The 24,016-nt window shown below is 57.6% G+C and overlaps 1 protein-coding gene across 2 annotated transcripts in view; it reads right to left on the bottom strand.

Annotated features, from left to right (window-relative positions):
- RAI1 (retinoic acid induced 1) overlaps positions 1-24,016 on the bottom strand; it is a 121,432-nt gene that overhangs the window by 58,072 nt on the left and 39,344 nt on the right. Inside the window, exon 1 of one of the 2 annotated variants that reach the window (XM_055134511.1) lies at positions 21,617-21,762. The exons of the other annotated variant lie outside the window; for it this stretch is intronic. The gene's annotated coding sequence lies outside the window, so the exon portion shown is untranslated. Of the gene's footprint in view, positions 1-21,616; positions 21,763-24,016 lie in introns of those variants that run through there. 2 annotated transcript variants of the gene reach the window in all.

Here is a 24,016-nt window from a genome sequence, read left to right as displayed (position 1 = left end):
ACCTACCCAACTAAACTTACAGCTTTACCTCCTCCAGGAAGTCCTTCCTGACTACATCCTGCAGCGTGAGTTAAGTGCTTTTATTGCTGTTATTACTGTGGAAGCCATACCCTGTGGTGCTAGGACACAGGGGATCTCAGGCTCAGTGATACTTGGGGGCCACCAGTACTACACAAAGAGGTCGCCAGAGTCTCACAGAGCCTTGCACAGATGATGCAAGTGCTCCACCACTTGAGCCATATCCCTGGCCCCAGGCGCCTTCCTGATGGTCTCCAGATCCTGTGCGACACATGGCATGAATACTTCTTGGTACAGAGGTGTGGTTTGGGCATCTTCCCCTCCCCACAGACTCTGAATTCTATAAGGGCAGGAACACTGGGCCCCATGGTCAGGATGAAGAATAAAGAGGGGATCAACTGTGCAGGCCCCACCTCTGCCTCCTCATCTGTCCCAAAGCTATAGTCACCAGCCCTGGCCCAGATTTGGTCACCAGATTTGGCCTCTGTACTTAGAGCCAGTTTGCCCTCCAGCTCCAGAGACACGTCCTCATCTCTTCCCTCATCCAATGCCAAACAGTGGCTAAGGGCAGGGAGGAGAGACGGGGGCCCACCCGAGGCTCAGGACTGACTGGAAGAGGTGACCAAATTTCCACGTGGACACAGGCACTTGGGTACCCACATGTGTGAACCCACAAGCTGTCATCATTTCTTCTCGAAACCTTAGGAGTCTGTATCCCATAGGAGGCGGCGCTGACCACACCCAGCAGCGGCTGTGAGCCGGAGAGGCTATGCTGGTTATCTTCTTCCACTCAAGGCTCAGACAGGCATTATGAATGTCTTTGATTAATAAGAAATGGGGCAATGAATTAATCATGTAATAAATGCAGTTTGTTTGGCAGTCATATCACTCAACAACAGGGTTTGTGTGTGAAATAATGAAGGGGTCTTTCAACAAATACATATGGCACTTTGGGTGAGGCCTGGGTTTTTGTCCTCAGAACCCACATTTGTGGTGGGGGAGACAGCAAGATCCATGCGCATCTGGGGGAGTAGCTGACCCCAAGTCACAGAGGGGCCAAGCAGGCTAAAAGGCTGAGTTGGCAGCAGGTGGTTGGAGACTGAGCAGAGGATGGTGGTGGACGGCCTTAACCCCTAAGGACAGGGCTCTGGGCTTAGCCCAGGTCTCACCTCCTGCCCTGTGCCAGGACCAGCCCTGCGGTTCTCCTCACCAGGTCCTGCTGCCTTCCACTCTCTGAAATGAGAGGAATGAACAGATGTTTCCTTGATTCAGGAAAATAACGTCCGCTCCCAGATGGGCTGCTTGGTGGAAGTGCGTCCTCTCCCTCCCTCCCTTTGTGACAAGGTCTTTCTGGGGAGCAGCTGAGCGTCAGAGGGTGGCAGGAGAGGGCAGTGGCACATCCCGGGCATCTGTCTGCTAGGTACCACTGGTGTCCCTGGAGGAGGGCTGCGGGAAGCACAAAGCCACCCCCACTGCTGTCTGTGCTCGGCTGACAGGTGCTGGTGGTGGACGTCCAGCCCTGCGTCTGGCCAGCCCACCGGCCCCCACAGTCAGCGCCCCAGGACCCGGCCCGGGCGGCTGGGATGAGCGGTTCTGAACCTGCACTCAGGCCTCCCGAGCCGCTAGCACCCGCCAGCACAGAGAAGCAGGTTGCCGCCACCTGCAGCGCAGGGCCCACTGCGCTGTCGGAGCGGGTAGGCCAGGCCCGCCGCGCTGCTCCCCTCCCCTCCGCCACGCACAGCTCCCTGCCACGGAGCCTCCTGCCCAGTGAGCCCCTTCCTTTGTGTGACCCGTTTAGGCTGGCTCAAAGGGTGATGCAGTCGCCTCCTTAGCGTCCGGCGGGACAAAGCGCCTCCTCCAGGAAGGGCCTGGCGCTCGCCTCTGCTCCCGGGGTCCGCACGCAGCAGCTCTGGGTGCTCCTACATGTGTAGCGTGAGCACAAACACACCAAACAAGAACCGGAAACCCATGTGAAACTAGGGGCCAAGAGACAGCACGGCGGGCAGGGCGCTTGCCTTGCACAAAGTAGACCCGGGTTTGACCCTTGTCACCCCATATGGTCCCCTGAATCTGCCAGGAGTGATCCCATCCCTGAATGCAGAGGCAGGAGTAAGCCCTGAGCACAGCCAGCTGTAGCAGAGAGAGAGAGAGAGAGAGAGAGAGAGAGAGAGAGAGAGAGAGAGAGAGAGAGAGAGAGAGAGAGAGAGAGAGAGAGAGAGAGAGAGAGAACATTAAACTAGTAAAAGCAATGCCTTCCAGGGGAGCCCGGAGAGGGCAGTGACCATCCACGTACCTCCATATATTTTCCCTTTTCTATATACAACCATTTCTTTCCTTCTGTAACTAAAAACAAAACAAAAATCTTGGTTCTTAGGGCACAGTGAGAGAGCTCAAACGGCAGAATATGTGACTACATGTCAGGCCTGCATTTGACTCTCACCCCTTCTGCCCCATGACCACTAGGCGTGGCCCTGGCGCTCCCCAGCACCGAATCAGACCTAATGTAGAGCTGAGAATTTCCAGGAAGGGGCCCTATGGCCCTGACCTCTGCTGATGAAAACAATAAAGATTCTGACCCACAATCACACTGAGGCTGCCTGGGAATTGAGACTTGATTCCTGACTGCTAACTCCCAGGGTCCTGCTAAGTGGGCTAGGGTATGCGGCCCCTGTTCGAAACCACCCTCTAAGCTCAGAAGCCACCCAGGGCAGGTGGGCTGGCATTTGGGCCCTAGAGGAACCCCAAACCCATGTTCTCTTGGGAGTTTCACCAGGTGTCCCCAACCACAGCATGTGAGAAGGTGGGGCTGATCCTGCAGTCGGGCAGGAACTCCAAAGTTGTTTATGCACCAGGCGCTTCCTCAAGGCGCCCAGAGCTAAGTGAGGGATACAGGGGAATGATGTCATCTAAGCCAGAATCTTGGGAACCTCCCACATTCATTCCTGCTTCCACTCCAAGCTGATGAGCAACCCCCAGACCTCAGTGAGGGCACAACAGAATACATCTAAAAGGTGCTACAGCGGGTAGGGCATTTGCCTTGCTCGCAGCCGATCTGAGTTCGATTCCCAGCATCCTATATGGTCCCCTGAGAACCACCAGAAGTAATTCCTGAGTGCATGAGCCAGGAGTAACCCCTGTGCATTGCCAGGTGTGACCCAAAAAGCAATAAATAAATAAATAAAGGTGCCCCTGATCCCCCATGTCCCAGGCACATCAGTAGCACCCAAGGGGCTTGTTACAGTTTTGATTCCTGAGCCACCACGGGGCAGTGATTCAGACAGGCTGGAGGACGGGAACACAAGGGGTGCACTGGGCACTTTTGTGATCTTCACAGCGCGGGGCTACATGAGCCCAAGCTTGTGTCTGCGTGTGCTGGGAGAAGCACAATGGCCTCGTGCCTGGCCAGTGGGTGAGGAGCAAGGAAGGGGCTGGTCCACAGTGGAATCAAGATGCTGTCCCCAAGAAAATGTCAAAGGTGAGATCTGCTTCCCCTGGCTTTTCAGTGGCCTCCACAGTCTGATGTGGTCTTCAACCCTAGGGGACATAGTACACAGCAAGGTACAGTAAATGTTTGGGACACAAAACAGCATAGACTCCTCCAAGTCACAGAGGCCACCATCTCAAGCACCTGCCTGTGGTCGGCACTCTGTTCTTGTAACCTGTCAAAGACAGGGAGGAAGGCATCACGGCAGCAAAAACAGCCTTGGTATTCTCCCTGCAGACAGAGCATTCACACACCTACTGGGTACTCCGGGGCTCGATTGGAGAGTGAAGGGGACCCCTTGGGGTAGAATAATGTGTAAAGGGTCTTCTGGAGGAAAAATCTCACACTCGATGAGACATGAGACACACAATTCCTGGTACCAGGCAGAAGGGCTAAAGGAGGGGAACCCTGACAGTGACTCCCACAGTCTGGGGCAGGTAACTGTGGGGTAAAATTACAACTTCTTGCACTTCTGATTTGACTTGTTTTGTTCAATAATGAACAAAAGGCTTTGGTTTGTTTTTGTTTGGGGAGCAATGATGTGGGAGGTGGGAGGGGAAGGTATGCTACTCCGGTTTCTGTGCTCAGGAGTCACTCCCAGAGGTCCTTGGGGGGTCGTGGGGTACCAGGGGACAAACCCAGGCCTCCCACATACAAACATGCCCTCAGCCATTTGAGCTCCCACTCCTCTGCCCCAGCTCATGCTTCTTTCTTTAAGGGTGCGATTTCCAGCAAGTTTCCAGTGAATTCAGTGCCAGGTGCCTGGGGGTGGCAGGATGGGAGTGGGTTTAGGAAGATGATTTATAAATCAGAGACTTTGGACTCTGGAGAGCATGTGTGTGTGCACACATGTATTCACTCATTCCACAAAGATCTGGCTCTCTGGGCAGAGTGCCAGCTCTGCCAGGTCCCATCATTCATTCATTCATTCATCCCACAAACATTAAGTGCCCGATGTAACTTTGGGGGCCTCTGCGATAGACCTGGAACCTCAACCCTCTAGCCTGAGGTTGGTCTGGATGAGAGAGAAATTCAACCAGGTACTCCCTGTCACCTGCTGTGTGTCCCAACACCTCTGTACACCATGGCCTGGGTACATCATCACATGTGGCCACAGAAGTCTGGCCCAGCCCCAGTGGCAGGCACCCAAGATGGGAATTATGGTCTCTGCAAGAGACAATGGCATGAAGCTGGTGACTGCTTTTGCAGCACACGTAATTCCTTTTTATTAGAAAATTAAAGGGTAGGACCAGCTTGCCAAAAGCCAAAAGAGCTGAAATGTGCTTTCTTAAGATATGCAGTGTCTGATAAAAACAGATTTGCTTGTCCCCTCCTTTCCCACCACCACTACCCCTCTGTCGGCCACTCTTCCATTCGCAGGCAGCAGGCAGTGAGGCCAAAGGCAGGTCCTGCACCCAGAGTGTGCGAGCGAGACCTTTGTTCCCCATCACAGGACAGGAACTGGGGGCTCTGCGTAGGGGCCGCTGCCTGGGTTGAAGCCTTTTCAGAACAGCTACCTCAGGGATCCTCGCTTTCCTGAGATGCAAAGGCCACCGTAGCCTCCACTAAGCTGAAGGTGTCGGGAGGGAAACGCAGGAACAATGAAGGACGGGGCTCCTGAGAAACAAGCTCATCCATCTGGAGACCCTGAGAGCGGCAGCCCCAGAGAGCGGCAGAGGGAGAGGAGAGGACGCATCCCTCTGTGCCACATGGAAAGCAACTCTTCAAAGCCACCCAGGGAGTTCTCTCTTATTGAAAAGTCCTTGATTCTCCCCTTTCTGCCGCAGAACTCACAAACAAGGGCCCGTCTTATTAACGGGGTGATGAAGGCTGAGAGGTGGCTGAGCCCGCCCCTCCAGCCAATAGGGCCGGAACTAAGTAACTCCAGAATCAGGTTTTCTTCCCACTAATCTCTCTCTCCTCCCTCCTTTCTCTTTCTCTTTCTGTGGTCAGACTACCTTTCTGACTTAGAGGGGACCTCCGAGAGAGTGGGGGAGTGGGGCTGACATGTGAGTGCATGTGCACTGAATACTAAAATGGTGACCTCAATCCTGAGGCTCCCTTTCATGGGGTTATGGGGGGTCCAAGCTCATGTATGTCTGCCCCCAGTCCTCACCACACACATCCCCAGCCCCTCCCAGCCTCCCTCTCTCCCTGTTCAAGGGCAAATCTGTTCCCTCCGCTCGCTCCTTTCAGTAACAAAAGGCGAGATTGAGTTCCCTTTCACCTGCTCTGATTGAAGCCTCCCCTCCAGCCTGTCGCAGAGGCGCTTTGTTCTGGGGAAAACCAAGCCTGGGTCTGTCCTGGGACTTGCCAGGGTGGGCTCAGAAAGAAATACCAAAAAAAAAAAAAAGCATTGTCCCCCAGATCCCTACTGCCTGAAGCTCGCTTTCAGGGATGGGGGATGAGACTGTGGTCCAGGCAGTGTAGCCCAGAGGGTTCCGGTCTCTGGGTTCCAGTCAGGTGGCGCAGGGCCTGGGGCCGGGGCCTCACTCTGTGCCCACAGGAAGTGCTGGCACAATGTCAGAACTGGGGTCTCCCGGTCCCACCCCTGCCAGGGCTGAGAGGGGGAACCACTTTTCCAACAGGCTGGGTAGCGAGCAACAGGAGGAACCGTGACCCATGGGGCCAGGATTCCGCAAAGGGAGGGGACAGGGAGTGGCAGGAGCCCCTGCTGAGTCCTCAGTGCCTCCCCTGGGTGGCAGCCCCAGGATGTCCCTGCGCCCAGTGAATACCCAAGAGCCAGGGCCTGTGCCTGGCGCCACACTGCCAGGGTGCCCTTTGGGAGGAGTGCCCGACCCGCCACATTCTGAGGGAGGAAGGAAACAGCAGGAGACCCCTCACCCACTCCGCCACCATCAGCCAGTCGGCTTGCCTGCTGAGTGCCAGGGGAGCCTGCCCGCACCCGGGGCCAAGGTAATGAGGTCAGCAAAACCGCTGACTGGCACCTGGCAGGCCCCACTCGAGGAGGCCTCCGGGAGTCTAATCCCCTGGGTCCCCACTGCAGGGAGGGACACTCAGGGTAGACAGGCATAAGGTTTCAACAGCCCCTCCGATAACCCAGCAGTGAGGCAGGGAAGCCAGTGAGGTGGCTAGAGAAGAGAGGAATGGGGTGGGTTTGCTTGGACTAAGCAGAGCACCCAGCACTGCAGGCACAGGGACTGACTCGCCAGGCTCAGGTAACTGTCACAAGCCCTAACTAACCTTTGCTGCTAAATACTCTCCCTCCCTCCCTCCCTCTCTCCCTCCATCCCTCTCTCTCTCTCTCTCTCTTTCTCCCCCCTCTCTCTTTCTGTCTGTCTCCCTCCCTCCCTCTCTCTCCTTATCCCTCATCCATCTCTTCCCATGCCTGCCCTCCTCCTTCTTCTCCTCCTTCTCCTCCTCTTCCTCCTCCCCTAAGCAAATAGGCTGTAAATGGGAGTGTCTTTTCATTTGCACCTGCCTTTTTCACTTCCCCTGGCTTCCAGGAGTGTCATCCCTTCCACCTGGCCATCCCTGCGCCCCTGCCCTCCACCCCCCACAAAAGACAGGCTGTGAGCTTCCAGAGCCAGGGGTCGGGCAAGCTCGGAGCTGCAGCCTTGCTGAGCGAGCAAGGCTCTGATCTTAATGTTCTTTCCAGAAAGCATTTAATGGGTGTGCGGTTGCCCATGCACACAGAGGTGACGTTCCCTGCCCCCCCTTCCTTCCTCACTCCAAATTGCCTCAGTCTCCCTAATCACAAGAGCTGCCTGCCTCAGGAGAGGGCAAGGAGTTCCCCCACAGATGTCTCCGGGTGTTGGAGGACACCAGTAGCCACAGGGGTGGCTCTGCTATCCCCTGCTCTGGAGAGAGGGCTGGGTAGGGCTGCGCAGGCCTGGGCACACCCATGACCGGCAGTGGTGAGGCCAGCTGTGCTTCTAGTGTGGGCCCTTGGCAAGTAGATTAGTCTTGAAAAATTCCCACCAGCAGGGGAGACAGATGAGAGGGCGGGAGGGCGTGTTCTGCATGCAGGAGCCCTGGGTTAGATCCCTGGGACTGTTTAGTCCCAAGAAAGTGAACTTCAAGCACCAGTAGATGTGGCACAAGAAAAGGGGGGCGGGGGAGAGGAGGGGAAAAATATCCAATGTCACGAAAAAAAAAAAAAACAATCACGGGGACCGAAGAGATGTAGAGGGTGGGGAATTTGCAGACCCGGGTTTAATCTCAGTACAAGACAGGGTTCCCCAAGCCCCGCCAGGAGTCACCCCTGAGCATAGAGCCAGGAGGAAGCCCTGAGCATAGCCAGTGTGGCTCAAAACCAAATATACTACTACTACTAACAATAAGAAGAGCCAACCATTTCCCAGACAGGTAAGACTGAGACACCAAGGGCCCAAGCAGGTAGGCACCAGGGGCCAGTAGCTTTACTGAGACGCGGAGCCTCAATCTGCTTGAGTCTGGACAATGTGCTGAGTAGCTGCAGCTTCCACGCTTGGCCCTGGGGCTCCGAGCCACCCCCAGAACTGAGGAGCAGCCGGGCAGGCTGGAGATCACATGCTTCCCAGGGCCTCTGCATCCCCTGCCCCCCTAGCACTCAGACTAAAGCACCTAAAAGCAGCTGGGACCACCCTGGGACCACCCAGGTGGAGAAGAACTGGGGGAAGGGGAGAGAAGAAGAGAGAATGTACATGTGAGCACCTGCGGAGCATACATGTGCACACATGTGTTCACGTGTGTGTGTGTGCGTGCACGTGTGAGTGTGTGTATAGTGACCCAGTGCCCAATCAGGATGCTACACTCAGCCTGACCACAGCTGGGAAAACAGGATCCTCAGCACCGGCCCCCCACCCGCTCCCCAACTCCAGCTCTCCTGTCAGGCCAGCCTCTCGCCCAGCTCTGAACCAGGAACCGGCCTGCAGCCTCTCAGGCTCCGCCTGCGCTGTGTCCGCCACGCCTTCAGGTCCAGCCAGATCTTCTCCCTTCTGCTAAAGCCCCACAGAGAGAGAGGCTCAGCCTTTGGCTACGATTTGCCTTAAGCGGACCCCTCCTCACTCCCCCACTCCCCCACCCTCTCCCAGGTACAGCCCCCCACCCTGGGCCAGGGCCTGCCCAGCACCACCTCCCCGCTGTGGCCAGGCGCAGGGTCTCTGGGCCTGCCTTACACTTCTGAGACATGATCACTGAGGCTGAAATTTCAATTAAGGATGAGAAATAATTACGCCCGGACTCCAGGCTGGCTCAAATGGTGACAGGCTCCATAGCCACTTCACTGGAGTAGGGGGAGTGGCCTGACACCCTGGGGGTCAGCTCGAGGTGGGGGGGCACACAGCTTCGAGTCTTCATCTATATTCAGCCTCGTGGTGGCCCCCATCCTTTGGCTGAAACAAGTGCCACCATGGGGCTGCTCCAAGGTCCTGGTGGGGGCCAGAGAGAAGGGGACGGTCCTGGCAGAGGGAGCTGCAGAGGAAGTCTCCGATGGCTCCGAAGAAATGGAATTAGATTAGCCTTAGCCATTCAGCAGCCCTGGGCAGTGGGTGGCTCTGGAGAGGTCCCCTGGGAACCCCTTTTGCTGCTCACAAATGGGGGCACTGGGCAGGAAACATCCCTCTGTGCTTGAGGCCCACCCCCACACCAGTCAGATGCGGGAATAGGTGGGAGTGTTCCTGGACCCGGTGAGACGCCCCCACCGCCCCCGGTGCCCTGAAAGGCTTCACAGAGCCCTCTTGTCCAGAAAAGTACTATCCTTGGTCAGAAAATGACTCTTCCCCAGGAATGACCTATTTTCCCTCCAAAATATTGTTTGAACCCTGACACTCTCGCTCCAGAATGTCCCATCTAGCCTCCAGAAATATCCCTCTCATTCCAGTGTAACCTACCTTAGAAACGCCAGTGCGCTCTGTAAAGCCTCCATATTCGCTCCAAGAATGTTCCACTTCCTGAAATACCACATCCCAGCTCCAAAAATACCTCCAATCCAGAAGCGTCCTATTTTATTTCCAGAACTACTCCAGTATCATCTTCAAAAACACTTCACTTCCAGAGGCACTACAGTTTATCTCTAGAAATTGTCCATTCCCAGAAATGTTTCATCTATAGCAATGTTTGAAACCCAAAAGGCCTCATCTTTACTCCAGAAAATGCCCACTCCTTTCTACAGAAATGTCCTTTTTCATCTTCAGGAATGTTCCTCCTAGATAAATGCTTTCCACCTAGCCTGTACAAATGTCCTCATCCTATCTCCAGAAATGCAGTTTCTAGAAATATCCCATCTCTGGCAGTATCCCAGCTCCTGGCTGGAAATGCCCGCCCCCCTCGCAGGCCCTCCCTGCTGGCTGGCCTCCGTGACACTTCCGTTGGGGGTGGGGTAGCAGCCCCCCAGACACATCCGAGTCCACTCTGGTCTTAGTTTTGGAGGTGCTGGGATGGGGAGAGGCCCCCTCAGTGGTATTGGGGGGACCTGACAGCACCCCGTGCTCAGCCTTATGTGTTTTCTCCAAGCTCTTGGGCCCACATGTGCAGGTACAGTCCAGAGTGAAATGGCCAGAGGCCAGCGGGTAGGGCATTTGCCTTGCATGCAGCCAACTCAGGTTCCCCAACTCAGATCCCCAACACCCTGTATGTTCCCCAAACTCCTGAGTGCCAAGCGAGGAGTTATCCCTGAGCATCGACAAGGTGTGGCCCAAAAGCAGGAAACAAAACAAGTGAAATGACAGTGACAAGGGGCTTGGGGCAGTGAGGAGCCCTCCACACCTGCTCTCAGAATGAGTAGGGACATCCCTCACTGTCACGCCTGCAACATGTGTGTGTCCCACACTCACACCTCCTACTTTCCTGGAGCCCAAAAGTGGCCACACATCCTCCGCAGAACACATACACTCGGATACACGTGTAGCTTGCCCCTCACACACGGTCACCCACAGCTTTAGGGGCAGAAGCTCACTATTCCTCTAGGCAGCCAGAGGAGCACCAGCCTGATGGGAAAACCACAAGACGTGGGGTTCAAAAGGGACTGCAGAGGAGATGATAGGCATGGGTGGCGCCTGCCTCCTCCATTCTAAAACCGACCACTGACCCACTGTATTGTCTCTCTGGCCCCCTCACTTGTTTACGTGGGTCACCCCAAAGGAGGTTCTTCGGTTGGAACTGAAGCTCTACTCGGGCACGGAGCTCAGCAGAGGAGCGCGTGAGGCTGGGCTTCCAACCCAACCTCTTCAGCTGGGAAGGGAAGCCCTGTGCCCATTCCAGCCAGCCCCGAGCTCCAGAACCAGCAGGGGGGTCCTGCTGAGATGCTGTGGAGTCTCTGCTCCATGCTCTGACGGAGCCGAGGTAGCAGAGGTGAGGGCGCCGCTGCTCTGAGGGAGCAAAGTCTGCTGGGCGTGGAACGGAGAAAGGCTGGGCCGGGCACCAAGCCCAGGCACACAGCACACCCGCGTGTGTTCACGGGGCTCATGTGCAGACACACGGCTCTACACCTCCACATGCTGGACCCACATAGAGAAGCTAGGGGGCCTGGAGGAAAAACAATGGGCAAGTGCTTGCTTTGCATGTAGCCGACCCAGGATCGATCCCCGGCACCCCACACGGTCTTCCGAGCCCCCACCAAGAATGATCCCTGAGTGCAGACCCAGGAGTAAGACCTGAGCACTACCCTAAAAGAAATGAGGTCACTCCTGGTAAGTCCAGGTCCGGCCCTAACACCCTGCAGGCAGGTCGGAATTTTCAGGGTCTCCAGCTGGGTGGGTGGTGAAGAGGCCACTATGCCCAGAAGCTGTGCCCAGCCATATTGGTCAGCTCTGCCTGGCCCCCATGGGAGAGTAATTACCATTTATTAAGACTCCCAATTTAGAATCAACCTCAATTAACAAACCTCCCAAACCCCCTTTTCTGATCCTTAGGGGCCTGGGGCGGATGCTAACGTCCTTCAATTTGCCTGCAGAGGGGCCCCTTTTGTCCCCCTCCAACTGACCCCCTCTGGCCTAGAGATGGGGCTCATGCATCTGTCCCCTCTTCCCTCCCTCCTTCTACCCCTCTGGGCCAGCCCTAAAGACTCCCTTTCCCTTTCCCTAGACCTCTCTGGGCGCCGAGAGCCTCATGCATCTGAGCTGGCGAAGCACAAGAAAGACCCTGGAGGAGTGCGTGGCTATCAGGTCTTGGGGGCGGGGGGGCGGGGTGAGCACTGGAGGCCAGGCCTGGGGTTGGGGAGAAGGAGAAGGGCCCCCACCTCCCCGGCCCCGGGAGCAGCCACGCTTTCTGAAGAGGCTTCTGCATTGGTATTCTCTGTCCCTCACAGCCCAAATTACACCGGCTCTCCTGGGACCCTTTTATCGCACGTTGTCGCTTCAGCAAAAGGTTATGTACAAGAACACAGAAATCTCTGCCGCATATTAACGAAAAGAGGATTTTTTAAAATGCACAGGAAGCAGTAGCTCACCTAAGAGGCAATTTTTACAGTTTCTTAAACAGGAACGAGCACTGGGCTGGGAGTCAAGGACTTTCCAGTTCACCTTTTCGGCCTGCTGGTAACCAGATGTTCCATGGGATGCGGCGGCCAGGGCTGGCGTGGGAAGGAACATGTGCTGCCTGACTGCCAAGCATGTCAGGAGCATGGGCGTCCACCCCCCAGCTTGCAGCATCCACCAGGGAGCTGCCCCACCCGGCACGCTTCTGTTATCGTGGCCTGGAGAATTTCTGGAAAACACTCCCAAGACTCAATTTGGAGTCGATTCTCAGTTCTGACGCTTCACTGATGTGTTTCAAGCATGTCATCCACCCAAGATCAGTAAGAGACTGGGTTCCCGGATGGGCACAGGTCTGTGCTGGGCAGCAAACTTGCTTCCTGAGTCAGCAGAAGACCCCCCCCCACCCCTCCCAACAACACACACAGAGGGATGGGGCTGGACAGGCAGTGAGAAGTGGCACTTGTGGGCTATGCCTTTGGGCATGGGGCCTCTGCTACAATCCGCAGTTTCTTTCAGAAAAGCGGGTAGGGTTTCAGGGCAGGGCGACAGCACCGAGGGGAAGGTGCTTGCCTTGCACATGACCGACTCTGGTTCAGTCCCTGGCACTGCATATTGTCCCTCAAGTACTGAGCACAGCAAGGTGTGGCCCAAACCACCCCTCCCCCAAATTTAAGATTTTAATGTGAAATCTAATGCTATTGTTAAAGCTTGGTGCTGGAGAGAGAAGGCGTGTGTGCATTAGCGCCCCGCGCAGTCCCCTGAGCACTGCCAGGAGCAAGCCCCCAAGCACAGAGCAGGGGGTGGCACTGCCAGGTGTGGCCCCCAAACCAAGCACTTCAGAAATAAAAGAGAAAACCTGCCAACACCTCTGCAGCATCACGGGAGGCTGAACTCCTGCCTGCTCCCCAGCTGGATGGGCTTGGGAAGGGGGCCACGGGGGACAGGGGCTGGCAGTGTGCCAGGGTGAGGAGGGGGCACTTCACTGGCTTAGAGATGACTCATGAGCAGCATGGGGTTCTCTGGGCCTCAGTGTCCTCTTCTGTCCAAGGCAGGTGAGGACCCAGCCTCAGTACCCTGCCCCCGCTGAGGAAGGGGAGAGCCAGGCAGGAGGAATTCTCCAAGCCTGGTGTCTGGGTTTGCCCTTCTGGGCCACTGCTCAGGCTACAGGGAACCTTGAGCTCTTCAGCAGCCTCAGCAGCTGTGGTGCTGCCCGGAGCAGAGGTCGCCCTGGCAGACTACTGCCCAGGGCCAGTCCCCTCCCCACAGAAGGCCCTGAACACGGGGCAGATAGGGAGTGTGAAAGGGCTGCAATGCTTTGGGCTGCCTGGGTCTCCCTTGGGATTAAGCAGTGTGGGGCTGGGGGCAGAAGCACAGCACGACAGCACAGGGTGTTTGTCTTGCATGTAGCTGACCCAGGTTTGATCCCGGAGGGGCCCCCAAGCAGGGCCAGGAGTAACCACTGGGTGTGGCACCCCCCAATAAAGGACTGGGGATGCAAGCAGGCACAGGGATCACGCCTCTTCAGGAGTGCAGGCCTGACAGCTGACATGTCTTGCCCCCACCCTCCCCACCCCAGGCCCCTCCGGGCCTCATGCATGCCACGCGTGTGCTCTGGCCCTGGCCCAGCCTCATGTGCCTTCGCTCTCCCACTCTCCCCACATCACCGTTTCTCCAGCTCCCAGCCATGGTTTCCTCATGTGGAAAATAGGAAGTGCAAGAATTTTTCCTTCAATGGGAGGGTTTGAAGAGGAAATCGGCAATGCTGGAGCCTGCAGCCGACTCCACCGGGCTCCGACCACACAACTGGTGCTCTTTCCCCTGCCCTCTCCAGAGCCCCGGGTCCCCTTCCCTGCTCGAGCCGTGCGCACCTTTCTTAGAGGGAATTACAATCTGACAGGCTTTAATTACTGCTCCCTGAGGACTGCCGCCTCCTTCCCCAGTGGAGCCTTGATAATCCCTGCCAGGGTTTGAAACCTGCTGCAGAGCTGGGTGGAGCTGCTCCGGGTGAGGCCAGCTCAGGTGCCCACCCTGCAGCTCCACTCCAGGTCCACACAGCAGCTGTGGGAGGAAGGCAAGGAAGGGGGTCACGCTTATGCCATCCAGGCCATGCCAGTCAGATCCGGGAGTCTGAGGAGAAACTGCGACAGCCCCCCAGCTCCTTTCTGTCTTTCCTCCTCAGGCCCACCCTGTGACCCCAGGGACCTCCATGCAAAGCGTGTGCTGGGCCGTCTGAGCACCCCCTGCAGCTCGGGGCCTTTTCTGGGGCTACATGAATCTCTGCACACCCACCGGGCCGTCTCCTTCCACAAAGCCTCTGTGCCCTCGGCCCTCTGTGGCTTTCACAATGAAACCGTCTGCAGTGCTCAAGGTGGCTCCATGATGACCCCATGCCCACCTCTGACCTTCTAGTGTTCTCTGGCCTGTCCTAGGAGGGAGCTCCCTTCCCCCAAACCACAGCTCTCCTCAGGCAGGCTGTGGGCCCCTGAAGCTCTCAGCAGATGAAATCTGTAAATCAGGTGAACATCTGAGGCCCGCCAATACCCTGCGCCCTGGCCCGGACTGTGTGGAGATTATTGGATCAGGCCATGGTGTGCCCTGTGAAGGAAGTCAGGGGTTACTCCTGGCTCTGTGCTCAGGAAACACTCCTGGTGGTGCTCAGAGGACCCTATGGGATGCCGGGATCGAACCCAGGTCACCCGTGTGCAAAGTAAGCACCTGACCCAATGTACCATCGCTCTGGCCCTGCCCTCACCTGTTAGGCAGCTCTCAGGGCCCAGAGAGGTGTGGGGCATAGCTGGGACTGGCACCGTGCACTAGCCTCATGCCCTGGGAAGCCCAAGGTCCAGGGCCAAACACAGAAAATAGTTCGAGTGACTGATGGGAAATAACTATTAATCCAGGAAGCTGCAAACAGATGGTCCATGGTCAAAATCTGGCCACAGGTAGGATGCTGGATTAGACAATATACTCCAGGAGCCAACATGGGAACCTCTAGCTCCTGGGAAGTGGATGATCAGTGCCCTGGACTGCGTGTGCATGTGCATACACACGCACACACACACACACACACACACACTGTCGTAGCACAGGAGGGTGCAGTCCAGGCGGGGAAGAGCTGCCAAGCCCACAAGGGCACCCCTCATTAGCACTGCATGCTGGCCCTTCAGGGCCCCTGCATTATGCAAACATGAGTTCATCTTCTCATCAGTCCTCCAAGGTAAAGCATTTGCATTTTTAAGCAGGGACTTCCCGGGCTTTGACGAATGGAGACATTTCAGGAAAGGCAAGAAGGGAATATTTTGCATGCAGGCAGATAGCAACCGGGTCAAGGTGCTCCTGGGAGGCACCACTTTTCAGGGATGACCTAGGGCAGGCAGCATGTCTCTGCTGTGAGATGGGCTTTATATGAGCTAAACCAGCATCTGCCGGGCTGCTGCAGTCCTGGGAATGGGAGCGCATGGCCTTTTCTGATGCCACTGAATTCCTCACAACACCATTTCTATGCCTAGTATTCTCCCACTCCTCATACTTTGCCTAAGAATATGGAACCCAGTGCAACAGGAGTAACCTTCCCTTTCCACAGGAGCTCTGCCTTTGATAATACAGCTTCTGGTAGGTCCCAGGAAGTTCCCTAGAGGATGCTGCTGAGACGACAGCCACCTCAACCCCACGGTCTCCTAGAGAACACAGAAGAAGCTTGTCTCCCTGTCCAGAAGTCACAAATCCAGCCAGAGCCACACATGGCAGAGAACATACAGATATTCTCTGAACATACATAGGCACAGATGAAAACTCTGTCCATCCGGATGCTTCCAGGCACTTCGACCAGCCTGATCAGGTTTCCTTTACTCTCCCAGCAGTCCTGACCGCTGGGTGCTCCATTTTCTATTACACAAAAAGGAAACTGAATCTCAAAGAAGTGGGCAAAGCTGGGGAGCTTTTTGTGCTTCCAGGTGAGGCTGTCCCATGGCAGGGTCAGCGCCTCTCAGATGAGCCAGATGACTCACAGGAGTGAGGAGAATATGGCCGGGGGGGGGGGGGGGAGGGCTTGGTGGTAGTAGCAGGCCTTCTAGAAGCTGAGTCTCCACAACGCTCAGCAAATCATCTCACCCGGCACCTTCCACCCAACAACAACAACAGGACTGGATTCTGCAGTGCAGGCAGCAGGTCACTAACTATTAATATTGCTGGTGGTCACTCCTGGAGCGTGCAGTGCTGAGGATCAAAACAAGGGATCCTGCAGGTGAAACCTGTTTGTTATGATGGTTTCCTACCACAAGGCTAAGGAGCAGAGACAGGGAAAGACCTCTTCCCAGAGAGCCTTGGAGGCCTGAGCCAGGTGTGTGGGTGAGCAGAAGCCACAGGCTCAGCGCATCACAACTGCTGAGACCAAGGACCTGACCCACCTACAGACCTCACAGTCCTTCCTCGGTGTGGCCCACTCCTCTCCAAGGGGTGTCAAGACCCTGGCAGGTGCTTGGGTGCCCCAATTCCCAGGGGTCCTGTGGAAGCGTAACCCCCTCATGGTAGGGCTCTGGGACTCGGTGGCAGAGGACTTAGTCTCAGTCTGGGTCCCCAATTTCTGGCCTTTTGATCTCAAGCATGTCATTTCTCTGGAAAGCCAGAACCACAAATGTGGATTCACAGGATCTGGAAAATAGGTCCAGTGTCGACGGTGGGAGTCCCTGGGGCCACCAGCCACCACCCAGCTCCTGGAAACAGCCTGGAGGGGGCGGTCAAGTCAACGAGAAGCTCAGAGTGGCTTTGGGCAAATGCCCCAACACCTTTGCCATTGGGGGCCACTTCCAGGGTCAGCTCCCCTCTGTATGCTGGGCTTGTGCTGCCACTGGATGCTGTCCCGTCCACAGCCCCTGGCCTCAGCCTCCTCCTCTGCAGCTGGGGGATGTGAGCAGGAATGGCTCAATCAGGATATAATCGTTTTTAATTAACGTGCGGATCATTTCACAGGCTGATCTCCTTGGAGACCAGAGGGAAGACAGTCTTTTAAGATTTTCTTTTGCCTTCCCCCAACCACCCTTCCCAGTCGAAGGCCACCCCCCTCACCCACCCGGCCGCAACCTTGAAAGCAACACAAAAGCCTGATGCCTGGATCCCTCTTGGGGCCATTAGGACGAAAGTATGTGCTCGCACACAGACAAACACGCACGTGCCCCAGCTCAGGGCATGCTCTCCCCTCCCCCTCCCCAAGATGCACGAATGAGATCACAGACTCCAGACACGTGCACACACCCACAGACAGGCATACAGATTTGCACACACATGCAGGGACACACGCATACCCAAGCTGGACGCAGACACAAGTCGTGAGCATGCACTGATGCACACCTGCGGGCACATGCACACAGGGAGGAGGGGACACAGAGACACAAAATGAGCTAACACAGATGTGCATGTGCCTGCAGGGACGTGGTAAAGCACAAACACCTCAGAGATGCTCAAATGCCCAAGTGCCACAGGAGGGCTGCGACAGCATGGCCAGTCCACATGCTGATAGACACAATGACCCTACCAGCACCTGCTGGCCACTACCCCAGGGGGCCCCTAAGAACAGACAAGTCACTACCAGGCCCTGCCTCCCTGTCTCCCACTTGCTCTGCCCCATGGGACTGTTCGAGCCCTCGCCCCCAACAGAGCCCACCTCAATGCCCAGACCTTCCTAGTCATCAGCACTGGGTGTCAGTCTGCCCAGCCTCTCCTGGGGGCCAATGAGGCTGCGAGGGGGCTTCCTTCTTTCTCCACTTTTCACAACCTTTCTTCCTGACCTCCCCATCTCCCTCTTCCTGGCCTTAGCTTCCATTCTTTTCTTCCTTTTTTAGCGGGGCCAGGGATGGAACCAAGGATGGAACCAAGGACCCCACACCTGCAAGGCAAGTGCTGACCGCTGAGCCACATCCCAGCACCTTGGCTTGCATTCTTCTCTCCCGACTCTTTCCTTCTCCCCACATCACCTCCCCCAGGGGTCTTTGTGGGGTGCCCTCTAAGAGCAAAGAGACTTCAAGAGGTTACTGGTCCTCCCCATCTCTCCAGCTGTGCCCAGATCCTGAACAGACTCAGAGCTAAGTCTCTCAACTAGTAAGCTGAGGCACCAGGGTAAGGCCACAACCACTTCTCTCACTGCTCCAGCTTTGTTTTACCCTTCTAGAAGGATGAAGGGGGTGGGGTGGGGATGTGGCTTCATGGTAGAGCCTTGGCTGGCATGAGTGAGACCTTGGGTTCAATCCCTGTCACTACACACAGTGCAAAGGGGCAGTTGTGAGGCAGGCCCACAAGGTGTCGATGGCTGGTCAAACAGAGGTTACTGAGGCCGCACTGGACACAGCCAGCATGAGTGACCAGAGTCTATAGCAGGGCAAGTGGGGTGCTTCTTGTCTCGAGTTCTCAGTACCCCCATCTGTGAAATGGACAAGGTCAGCCTAAAGAACCCCTGGTGACACTTCCTGGCTGAGGAGATGGAAAGGACAGTTCCCAGCTGCTGTAGAGCCTAGTGACTGCTGTGTGACCTTGGGATTCACTTCCCCTCTCAGGACTCCCATTTCCTCCTCTGTCAGAGCAGGGGATTCAGACAGGTGATTCATTAGTTCTGATAGAAGGTTCTGGATTGTGAGGAAGGAAGGGAAATAGTGTCCCAGTTATGTGGGAAAAACAACTAGTCCGTTTCCTCCACTGCAGGCATTTCGCAGCCTTCAGTGGCAGCAGCAGCAGCAGCAGCGTCATTTTGAGGAAATCATCTTAAACATCGAAAAAAAGCTCTCTCCACAAAAATAAATCCACTATCCCATTCATCAGCATCCCGGGTGCCGAACAAAAGGGGAGTATGAGTGCAAGATGGCACATCACTTGATTGGAAAAGCCTGCAGACACTGGCCGTGGTGTTTGTGAGCAGTTCGTTACAAAATAGGAAAAGGCTCCTATTAGCATCAACGCAGAAAGCAGGATAGACATCTGAATATAGAGAATGACGACAAAGTCCTTAAAAAACAAACCAACCGCTGAAGCCGAGAGACTGGGAAGGACCACGTCAACATACTAACAATGCCATAGCTCGGGATGACCATCAGTCACCTTCTGCATTTGTATTTTAAAGATTTTTCTATTCATCATGTTTTAAATTATATATACATACATATATGTGTATACACACACATATACATATACATATATATACATATATATATATATGCACTACAGCGAGGGCTGTGGCTCAAGTGGCAGTGCTTTTGCCATGCTTATAACAAGCTCCAGCATTCTAGGTTAGTCCCAGCATCCAGAGTCCCTCTGCCCCCACCGAATGGGGCCCCAATAGCTAAAAGAAAGACAAAACGCCTTCAATTGAGAAACTTTCTCTTCCATTCATTTATTCATTCATTCATTACTGATTCATTCACTCCTGTTTGTCCAGCCAAAGCCGAGTGTGGTTGCATGCCAGGCCCCTGGTGAGCTTTGAGATCTGCAGAGAATGGTGGTTCTCACCTGCAGGGAAAGGACACTGGGGTAGGGAGGGACAACCCACCCCCATCACACTAACCAGACTTGTGCTGTAATGGGAGCCTCTGCAGAATGGAGCCAGTCCTGCTGATTTCAGCCCCCCTCTCGGGCAGGCCTTGGTCCACACTCTCCTCACAGCAGGCTTCCCGTGGGGGGGTACAAAATATAGAAGGGACCTGCCCCTTCCTAACCCACCATAGCCCCCCCCTTCCAACTCTCTTCCAAAGCCCTTGCCAGGGCTTCCCCAGGGGTTCTGACACCCTCTCTGGGTCCTGACTCCCCACTGCCCCGAGTCCCAGGGGGCGTGGGGCGCAGCAGGGGAACACTGGGAACGGAATCTGCTAGCTGCAGTCAGCCAGTGTCACACTGTTAGAACGTCAAAGGGTCCCACGCGGTGTCCCTGCTGGGTCAGCACTGACAGATTTCTGGGCAGGGTTAACTCTTTCTATTCTTGGTCCAAAAAAGAGAGGAACCAGCCAACAGCGACAGCCACCCCCTCCTCCCAGGAATCCCCTTTAAGGAAGGAGGAGAATTTCCTTCCTAGCCTGGGTTGCCAACTCGGCTTCTCTGGCCTGGCTCTCGACCTGGGAAGAGAAAGGGAAGCCCCCCCACCCCCATCCCTGCTGGCCAGGGAGCCAGTGAAGGCGGATTTCCATGAATTTCTCGGCCCCCCACTCTGATTCTAAGTGGCCCTTCACCCCTTCCTCTCCTACCACACGCTAAAGTGCAGAAAGATGGGGGGCTTTGCGGGGGCCGCAGCCCCTCCTCCACCCGGTGGAGTTAAGCGCTGCTCAGGACTGCGGTCCCCAGAAATTCTCCGGTGGCACAACCTTGGGGGGGGGGAGGCCCAGTGGGAAATGAAGTTCCCACCACTCCCCTCCTCCCCCTCCTCTTACCCCACCCCCCTCACCAGCATCTGAAAGAGGGGGCGAGACTTCCGGATCTCCGGGTCACCGAGCAGTGTCTGCTGTGGATCGCAGGAGACAAACACTTGGATACACACACACACACACACACACACACACACACACACACACACACGCACACACGCACTCAAGATTGCCTCTGAAGCCCGCATTGTACAGGAGGGGAGGAGGCCGGATTGGGGGGCAGGAAGGCTTGGGGCGGGGGAAGCCTCGACGTGCCTGAGGTCACCCGCCAATCGCCAAGTCCAAGAGGGGCCCCAATCCAGGAGCGGGGCAGCGAATCCCGGCGGTGGGCCTCCGCCGAGCACCCCCCCCCTCCGCCTCCCCTCCCGGCGCCACCCGACGTCAACGTCTCTAACCCAAACAAGCCCCTCCCCCTAATCAGCCTCCCCGCCCCCGTCCCTGCCCGGGTCAGCAGCCCCCGGAGAGACCGCGCGCCGACCCCCGCCCCCACGCACGCACACTGCAGAGGCGCTAGATTTCATTGTCAGCCTGGCCCCTTGGGGTGCCTCGGGGTGCGGGGCCGGGGCCCGGGCGCGCAGGAGAGTGGGGAGGGGTCTCCAAGGGAAGTGTTTGAAGCGGCCCCTCCAGCCGCGTCCAGGTCCGGAAGCCGCCCGGAGGGAGGAAGGCGGGGGTGGGGAGAGCGCGACCTTAAGCGCTCGCGGGCGGCCAGGAGGGGCCGCGCCAGCCGCGGACTCGCCGGAGGCGTCGGGGGGCCGCGTCCCCCGGGAGGCTCGAGCTCGGGAACTTTCCCACCGGTTGCCCGCGGCAGGACGGGGCGCGCAGACAGCCCTTCCCGGCCAGACCCGCTCCAGAGCGCAGACGGCGAACTTGAGCAAACTCCTGGGGTCTGGGGCATCTCTCCCCGCCGGGGCTGCGGCCCCCAGACCCGCCATCTCAGCCCCCACCCCCGCCCTCGCCAGGCCACTGTGGCCGAGACCTCGCTCCACTGTATTGTGGACGGAAGAGGATGGGGGAATTCCCAGCACAACCAAACTACGGTTCAGAAAAAAAGGGAAAGAAATTCCTTCTCCCGGGACTGATTCTCTTCACCCGCGCGGAAAACGCCAAAACAGGCAAATCTGCAACTCCAGCCAAGATCGCGGCGAGGCGGGAGGGGTGCCCGCAGAGGGCGGCGACCCCCGCCCGCAGCACTGGGCTGGGGTGGGGGGATCTGAGACCCCGCGGCTCAGGGCTGGGGGCTCCCGGAGCACTTGCGCCCCCTAACAGCCCCCCCAGACACAAAGCTCTGCCGCCAACAATACCTGAGGGCTCCTCCTGGGTCTCCGGGGCGCCGGTGCTGCGCTTCTCGCCGTCTCCCTTTGCCCGCGCCGTCTCTCTCCTCCTCCTCCTCCTCCTCCTCCTCCTCCTCCTCCACCTCCTCCTCCTCCTCCTCCTCCTCCTTCTCCTTCTCCTCCTCCTCCTCCTCCTCCTCCTCCACCTCCACCTCCTCCTCCTCCACTCGCGCGCGCTCACCCTCTCGCCTCTTCCAGAACGCGGCGGCCAGATGAGCTCCTTGGGAGAAAAAAATGTGAGCGCTCGCACGATTCCTTTCTCTCCGCCCGCTCGCGGCGGCCAGGGCTCGCTCCTTTCTCCCTCGCGCTCCCGCGCGCGCCGCGCCTCCTGCGCCCCGCGTTTCCTTCTCAGCAGCCCCTGCGAGTGCCCTCAGTGGCCATTATTCACGGGCCGCCGGGGGACAGGAGGTAATTAGAGACCGCCCCGTGGCCGCATCCACTCGGCAAGCGCGATGCGGGCGCGGGGCGCGCGCGGGGAAGGGCGCGCGACGAGGGGGCTTGGCTGAGCGCAGCCCGCGCCCCAGACGCGGGGGAGGGGAGGAGGGGGAGGGGGCGGGCGGGAGGGGGAGGAGCGGGAGCTCGGGAAGCGGGCGGGAGGAGGGGGCGCCGGGGCGACGCTCCCGCGGCTCTCCCCGCTAGTGCTCGGGGTCACTCGCTAGGAGGCTCCGAGGCTCTCGGGGACTGGAGATGGGGGTGGGGTGAGTGTTTGTGTGTATGTGCGTGTGTGCGCGCGTGTGCCCGCGCGCGCGCGTACGTGTGTCAAACAGAACGGGGGGAGGGAACACTTTAATATTTTCCCACTTACGAGCCCGTGGGTGAGCTCTTGGCTGTGCGATTGGAGCTGTGTGTGTATCAATGTGGCCATCTATTTCTGGTCTGTCCTACGTGTGAATGTCACGGGGTTTGGGGGCGGGGGGGGGAGGTCTGGTTACTAGCTCCTGAATGTATTTGTGAATGTATCTCTGGGCCTCGGGGAGGCTGGGCAATGCGATGCTGCGTGGGGTTGTTTGTGTGCGATGGCTTGTCCAGGGATGGTGTGACTGCGTGGGTGGGACCGCACCTGCGTGGGGCTGCTGTTGTGGGTCATGTCGGTGCCTACGGGGCGCCGTGCCCCCCAGCGGGCTTGCGAGTGGGATTGCGGTTCCCGGGGCTGCGCGTGGCAGGGGCCGCGCACCTGTGCGGGGCTGGTGAGCGGCGAAAAGCCGCGGGGGTCGCACACACGCTCGGCCTGCGTGGGGCCGTGCTCTGCTTGCGGGTCCGCGGCGGGCGGGCGGGAGGGCTCCGCGTGGCGTTGGGCATCGCACTGCCGCAGCAGAGCCGCCGAAGGCTCGAACCCGCGGCGCTGAGGTCGGGACGCAGCAAGGCGAACAGGGGCGGAGGTGGGGTGGAGGAGAGAGGGCGGAGACAAGGGGGGCCTTCATCAGCGCCCCCGCCCTCTCCGCGCCACAGACACAGCTCGCAAATGCTGGCACTTGCCAGGCCCGCGGTTCCAGCATCGCCTGTGAGCTTGGGCCGGAGGGGACCCGGAGAGCCGGGAGCGGCCCAGGAGTGCGGGCGACGGCGGCCCGAGAAGGCGGGTCATGGCCCAGAGGCAGCGTAGGACTAGGCCGAGACAAAGAAGGGATCGGCGAGCGGGGACCGTACCTCCAGGTTCCCCCCACCCCCCCACCCCGAGGACGAGGGACGCCCCTGCCCGCGTGAAGTGAAGATGCGAGGAGCCCGGGCGCGGTGGCGCAGCTCCTACTCCACCCGGCCCCCGGGCGCCATCGGGAGCAGCTCCAAGGCCCCCAGGGCTCGGAATTCCACGCCTCCGCCTGCGGCTGTAGGGGTGCTTGGAGCTTAGCAGGCGGCCCCTGCGCCCTGCAATTGTGATAGAGCACTCCGCTGGCCCGCCCCTCGACAGTATGCTCACCGCCCACCCATTCATTCATTCCTTCATTCATCCGTCTACCCTGCCCTCCATCAGCTCACTCTGCTAGTCACACACGTGTCCGACCTTCCATCCATCCACCCAGTGATGTCCCTGCCAGGGATCACACAGCTGTCAGACTGGCTCTGCACTTTTTCCTGCCCATCCGTCTCCCTCAATTTCCGGCGCCCCCACCGCGATCTCCGCCTCAGGCCCTTCTCTGTCTGCCCAGGTGGAGGGAAGCTAACCTGAGACCTCTGACTCTGGGTGCTGTGGATCAGTGACCACCAGGCTCCCTCTCTACATGCTCTTAAACCCTCTGCCCACCTCTACTAACTGCTCCATACCTCCCCACACGTCCTCCTTCCCCACCCGCCCCCAGGGAGGGCTGCTTTCTGTCCAGGTTGCCCAGCACTCCTGGGGTCTGGCAGCAACTTAGAAAGGGAGCAGGTAGCCCAGGC

This window comes from Sorex araneus, chromosome 4 (assembly GCF_027595985.1).
Source record: "Sorex araneus isolate mSorAra2 chromosome 4, mSorAra2.pri, whole genome shotgun sequence".
Lineage (NCBI taxonomy): Eukaryota > Metazoa > Chordata > Mammalia > Eulipotyphla > Soricidae > Sorex > Sorex araneus.
The sequence above is the reverse complement of the archived record's forward strand: the minus strand, read 5'-3'. Positions and strand labels throughout refer to the sequence as shown.